The sequence below is a fragment of the Caloenas nicobarica genome, chromosome 3 (assembly GCF_036013445.1).
Source record: "Caloenas nicobarica isolate bCalNic1 chromosome 3, bCalNic1.hap1, whole genome shotgun sequence".
NCBI lineage: Eukaryota > Metazoa > Chordata > Aves > Columbiformes > Columbidae > Caloenas > Caloenas nicobarica.
The window spans coordinates 35,922,549-35,929,829 of NC_088247.1; positions in this window are offsets into that span (position 1 = coordinate 35,922,549).

Sequence of the window (7,281 nt, forward strand, 5' to 3'; positions counted from 1 at the left end):
TGCTCCGTCTGTGCTCAGTGAGGACTTGAGGTGAAAACTCGGCTATGATGAAATCATTGAGAATTTCGTCATTGAAAGAATGAAGTTTTCACCCAGTCTCCAATGCTGGTGCCCAGAGGATGAGGTGCAAACAGTTTTTGGCATTCCTGTGCTTCATCTGTTGTCACAGTGAAAATATTCTTCATGAACCTTCCTCCTGGAAACTGGTTTTGCTACAAAAGTAGTTGAGAACTGTTAAACCAGTAACTTGAGCAATGCAATTTCTCTATTTTTTTTTTTTATTATTATTGCATCATACTTATTCTTCATGCCATGCAGGTGCTTCACATACTCTCCAAAGTTCTCAGATCAATTTTAAAAATTCCTTTATATACACCAACAAAATTTCTCATATGACTGAAATTAGCAGAATGTTTATATAACCTGACAAAGATGGGTTAAAAGTCCACTTCAGTTATGACAATATCATGAACTCTAGTTACCCTGAATAATCTTGCCAATAAAGATACACCTAGAATATGTCAAAACTAGCTACCAGTAGGAAAATACTGGAAGGGATTTTTGTAGGTATACAAATGGCCCCTGTTTTCACATGACCCTTCAAAAGTCAACAGAAATTCATGCTTCTAAATCACTGAGATGCTTTAGAAAAATCCACCCTTAATGGCACTAACAGCTTAAGATGGGTAATGGTTTGAAGGATCTGCCATCATCAGACAAATTTCTCCCCAGCCAGATAAGTTTCTCCACAGCCAACCTGCAGAAATAAAAGACAGAGTAAATCAGTGCACATCATAACAGAGGAACAGGTAGTGGTGCTGACCTCAACGGTCCCACACAGGCAGGGAACAGGAGAGCTCTTAAGTGGATCCACAGTCTGCAGGGAATGCTTCACCACATTTCTGACTTGCAAAAATAAATGGAATAATTCCAGGGACCCTCTTTCTTAACAGAGCAAGATGTTTTTACAGTATTATATGGCTGACTATATTTTCCAAGCATAATTCCCTCTCTTCTTCACTTCACTGGCTCACAGATATACTGGAGTTGCTTATAAAAAAAGGAGATGCAGGGAATTATGCCTGAAATATTTGGGGTTATTAAATTAAATGGTTTGCTTCTGCCAGATACCAAAATTCAAAGGAAGAAGAGGGAAGTATTTTCAATGTATCCTAGAAAAAAAGGAAAATACTAGAGGTAAAAAGTAATTAGTGCTTAGAGATAGTATATCATTAAATGTGTCATCTCATAATTAGAACAAAAAATAAATCTTTTCAAATAAATAAACAACACTCAGCTCTCCTCAAGTCATATCTATAACAGCCTTGAGTCCAGCAGGTATACAGATATACAGAGTGATGGCAGCATATAACAGACTGATGATATATAGGTATATACATTCTGCTCATACATCTCTACAAACATTTATATTAACATCTAATTGCAGGTTTCTTGAAGAATTATATTAGAGATAACAAACTGGTGTAAATATCAATTTGGTGTTCTTTGAGATAAAATATATCTCAATGTTCTGACAATTCTTTTTCAAGATTTTCAGTGAAGCATTTTTATTTTTTAAAATTTTTGGATGCTTTTGTTTTGAGACATATTGCTGTTGTTCTTGAAAATTAAAATTTGTGATTGCCAGGCTAATATTACAACAAAATATTTCCTTTGACATTTTCTCCCTTATTTGCTCACAGAGATGTTTAAAAAAATTTGGTTATTTGATTTAATTCCAAATAGACCAGATTTCCAAAATCCACTTTTTCATGGAATTTCTGATCTGTATATGGATTCAGCATGCCTGTATGTATATAAAAGCAAATGCAAAGGCAAATCAATGAGTACACCATTAATCACCCTTTTCATAGAAATACAAATTTACTGAATATTGAATATTAATGTTACACTTGACTCTTCCTGCTATTCTACGCTGTTGTAGTAGTGCTCCTGTGAATTTTATTGCATGTCTGTTAGGCCTTTCAAACCAAGGAATAAATTCTCCATAACTGTCTCAAACTGTCTGACATTTTAAAGTGCTAACATATTTGAAATAGTTTCCTATATCCTGTGCCCCTCTGTGTTTTATTTCATGTCTATGTCTGCTGCTAATTAGGACCATCTTTTTTCTTGCATTTTTCATTTGCATTTGGAGATTTTACATTTCAACTTCACATACAGCTTTTCTCCAAGACCCTTTTGTTCTACAATTTTTGGTTTTATAGCTGTTCAAGTTAACTTGGCTATATATTTTTTTTTCCCCTCTAGCAGAAGTTTGGGGTTTTTCTGACTGAAACTATGAACGAAAGCTGGTTTAAATTTAGAGCAAGGTAACAGACATTCATTTTATTTGCTTGTCCCGAAAATGCTGCTTTAAGATTTATTTCAATTATAGTTTTCCTTTCAGAGCATGTATTTTATTAACAATGTGCACAGAATTTTGTTTAAGAAACAAATATCTTTCAAAGATTTTTTTATGACTGGCATTTTAAAAGTAAAATCCTTGATATATTATGCCAGTGCATCCCTGATGTAATATGCTAGTGAAAATTCATCTAAAAAGGTTCTTGTTGAAACAAGATACTAATAGTGAAAAATGAATAAAACAGCCTATGCAAATACATACAAATTCAAAGAAAAAGAAAATAAAAGAAAAGTTCTTAGGTTCAATGGCATGTTTTAATTCAGAAAAAAAAATTCTTCTTTTCTGGACTTGCAGATCTGTATGAATATTTATTTTGGTTCAGTTGCCTCTTTACACTCTCTGGTACAGATTGGCGCTCTCAGTGGCTATAGCTCTGCCCTTTACAACAGCTGCACTATTTAGCTGGAGCAGTGGAAAGATGCTTAAGAATATTTTTGGTTTGAAAGCATCATTGAGTCCTTCTCTCAGTCTGCTTATGTAACTTAAATATTTTTAGTGCCTGGGAGTTCAAAGCTGCTAATGTGTTGTGATCCTGAATGACAAATAGAACACACTAAAAACAGCATTACACTGTTTTTCTAAGAAGGTTTCAGGGAAATTCATGCAGCTCTAAGTGAAACTCTACCCCGCCTTTAGCCATCCAAGTATTTCCTTCCTTGTATAGACGACTGAATGATTCATTGTACCCAGGTTCTCTGTTCACTGGTAGGTATGAAGCTGACGTGACTACATAACGCAGCCAGAGAACAGAAGCTCTTCTCAGGCTGAGAATCTGAGACACCCTGCAGCAGCCACAGAAAGGAAACTTTCCTCCTCAGGATTTATTCATGATATAAGTTCTTGACAGCTGACAGAAACGATACCCGCTTTTCTTAGCACAGTGTCTGAATTGCATTGTTCCTATTTGTGGCAACAGCCAAGGAATTTTTCACAAGGAGATATGCAATGAAACTAGACCTGCAGACTGATTGAATGAGCAAATAATTTCATAAAACTGAAGTATTGAAATGACCTATTTTAAAAGAGATGTGTCTGCTGAAAATTAAGAGAAAAAATAGAAAAGATCATATTTTCTCGCTCGATAACTTTACTTAAGCCAATGAAAATCACATATTCAGCTAATTCCTCAGGCTGAATTAATCCAAGGGCACAAATAAAGAATTGACTGACACTTGTGAGTCATGACCCCACATCTCACTGAACTTAGACAACCCAATTACTAAGCCCCACCCTCCTAGACCCACTTCCAAGACCTCTTCCTTTGTGTGAGAAGGATCACCTTCTGGAGATGATTCTCTCTCTTCCATGACTATAGAGGAAGACTAGATGGCCAAGAAAGACGAACTTTTTAATTTTCAATGACCATAGTTACACGAAACGAATCCTTTTCTAGTGAGAGTTTGGAGGAAGAAAAAAAAAAAATATATAGCTAGGTAAGGAGGGGTGCAGAAATAGGGAGGTGTGCGTATAGAAATCAGAGTTGTGTCAAAATTAGGGAAATAGGAAGAACCATAAACTCAAGCAAAATAAATATAAAATCAGAATATGACATGTCAAAGAAATGTCTGAGGAAAAACTTGCAAAAGGCATAAGAATTCATAATACATCTTCCACAAACATATCAGGAATAGAAAGAGTGCAAAAGAAACTGTAGAGCCAAAAGAAGCGTTCACGGAATATAAGACTATAGCAGAAAAAACTGTTTTAATATAAGTTCATTGTACAGGAGCTGGAGAGGAGCTTAATGGAGGTCACATCGCAAGTCCTGCCTGAAATTGAAATTCCATCAGAAGAGGTTATAGAACTCAGAAAGTTAATAAAAGATGTCAACGTGCTTCTCTGATCATTGTTAATTGTAACATACCATCTGACTAGTCCAAAAAAAAATTTATCTATCTGTCTGAGATATATATGATCAAGTAACAAAACATAGGACATCTGTGTCAAAAGGGAAATTAACTTTGGATTTACTGGAAAAGAAAATGCAAGCAATTAGACTGCGGAAACAAAGCTGTTGTTTTGCATGATAGACTGGCCATAGGACCTAGTGCTCATATGGTGTCCATGCAATGTTTGTACACCAGAACACAAAAGGACATTCTTTGTGTTATGCCGCCAATTTACATGGCAAACAAATAAAGCCATCTGGTGACCATATACTTTCACTATATAATTGACTTTCACAATAGCTCTGAAGAATTTGGAGAGTATGGTATTCTCAACTGTTTGAGATCTATAATCATGATAAAGGATTCAATTCTTGAGTTTAAAACAACATCTGACTTACAATTTGTATCTCTGATTTTAAATTTTCATCCATTGCTAACTGCCTAAACAATTTTTTTAAAACGTTATTGAGTAATTAATGCTAAGTGCATTTACAGATGTTTTATAAGAAATTGCAATATGAGGCTTATTCTCCTAGTTATTGTCATAATATACCATGAACTTACACTACAGAAAAATATATTGAGCTGAAAGGTTGCAGTGCAAAATGAACAGAGACCTCGCTTTAGATTCAGTGGTATCTTTCCATCTTTTTATGAATTTATGAGAAAATAAAAAAATTAGAACCAAGTCTCTATGGATGAGGTGACCTGACTTTGTTGATAGATTCAGCTCTATTTTTTATGCATGTCTACACTGATAAAACTCATTTATAAATGTGTTGCACATAGGTACATATTTAAAAGTCATCCTCTTAGCATGGAAAAGGGGAATTTAATTGAAAGGTATCTACACTGATGACATTAAAGACAAAATTGTTCCATGAACAGCAGAACAGATAAAACTCGATTTCCTATATGTATTTCTTGACGTATGTGCTGTCATATACGACTACAGTAATCCACCACCCATCTGTATCTGGTTTCTCTACCCAACTCCTTAAAAAATCCCTCCACAAGGCATCACTTCTCTCTTGTATCTTCGACCAGAATATACCAGTTTCCTCTCCTGACTTCTAACTGTTTGGCTAAGCAAGAGCAATCTGTGTTTTCACTACTCATGTTGATGTTTTTCTTTAAAATCACAGCATCTGAATTTCTCTGAAACTTTTTTCCCTCACCTGATTTGAATGAAATTCGGTGATGCACCAGCAAAAAACTGATAAATGGATAGATTAACAGTGCATTCTCATCAGCTTCATTTTCTTAGGAGACTAATTAAAATTTTCTATGAGCTCCAAAATGTCATTTTTAAAGGGATGTGGACAGCTTAAAGAAAAGGGGAGAAAGATTTCTCACACCCAAGTTGCAGTCAGCTTAGAATTTGATACCAGGACCCTGGGAGGACAAGGGATAAGTGTCCATCAAAACCAGGTTGGTTTTTTTTTTTACACCTTTCATGGGAATTACTAAGCTTCCAGGAATCTAAAGCATCCATATGATTTTGGAATACAGGAACAGTGGAACTATGTGTGACACTGGATCTCTACCTCTCTCTCGAGTGAAAGCAAGCTTTACGGCTCAAAATACAGGAGCCATATCTCTTGAGTCTTATCTCTTCAAAGCTTACCATTTCCTAGAAGTTGTGCTGCATCTGGCCTTCAGAGACATTTACAGGAACTCAGGTCAGTGTCAGCTGAGGATACTACTCCCAGCTGGGAGAACACTTGCAGCCTGAACCCACACAGACACCAGATCTCCATACACATCCATTCATCCATGTGTACACACACATTCTGGAAAAAGGAAAAATGCCCGTAGCCTAACTGGATGCCTGACCAAAAAAAAAAAAAAAGACCAGAGACCAGCATCAAATACAATACAACTGAATTAGAAAAAGTACAGCCAAGGATAATTTAAGAGCTTAAAAGTTTTTAGCTGAATTCAGACTAGGAGTATTTCTGGCTTGCATAACAGCAAAAATGGGAAGAATAAGAGTCCATTAAAATATAGCAACAAGAAATTATCTTCATCTCTTTGAACAAGCACTACAAACTCTAGATGAAGTCTTCACTAACTTTGGCTGACAGAAGTCTAATATTAACAGCACACATTTGCTCTCACTCTTCTTTCCACTGTGAATAGTTCACAAGTGTTTCTATTGCTGCTCTCTTAGAAGTAAAAGGGCTTAAATATTGATGAGGAAATAAACCAAAATAAACAGTCCTTACAAAAACAAAAACAAACAAACAGAACAATCAAACAAAAAAATGAGCTGTAAACTATAGATTTTCTTGGGGTGAAATAATGTAAACTTCCAGAAGTTTTACTCACTGCCTGTGTGAGTTTCACAAGAAGTCACGGGGGGAAAAAAGCTATTTACATGTCCTACATCAGGCTAAAATTCTATGGGGCAGGTAAATTCAAGCTGCTTAATTTTCTGTGTTTGAAAAACAAAATGAATAAGTATCTGCCTGATTCACTGACACATGAACAAGACTGTTTCAGAAGATGCCCTTGGTTATATCTGAGCTGCGAGTATCAATGAAGAGTACTGCAAGTACTCACTGAAGAGGCTCAATTCTGATTTCAAGTGTTTATCTGGTGTTTTCTTAGAGCTTCGGTTCAAGCAAGATAATAATTTCTATATGTGAACACAAGGTTTTTAACACACTTCTTTTTGTTTAGAAGTTCTTTTGGCATAGCTAAACCAAAGTGAATATAAAGGGATAGTAAAGGGTATAGAGATATTAAAAAAAAATTTAAAAAAATTTTAAAAGATTTAAAAAGCACCACCTCCTCCCCCAGCAAACAAATAGGAAAGCCAAAAGGACCTGAGAATTCACTGCCACAATATTTCACCTTAAAATTAGAAGAAAGTGTCAAACAGGAAGAAAAGCAACAAACTAAAGAGAATAAAAACAATAGCCATGCAGTCATTTTTTTCAGACAGTTATTCAGGATTTC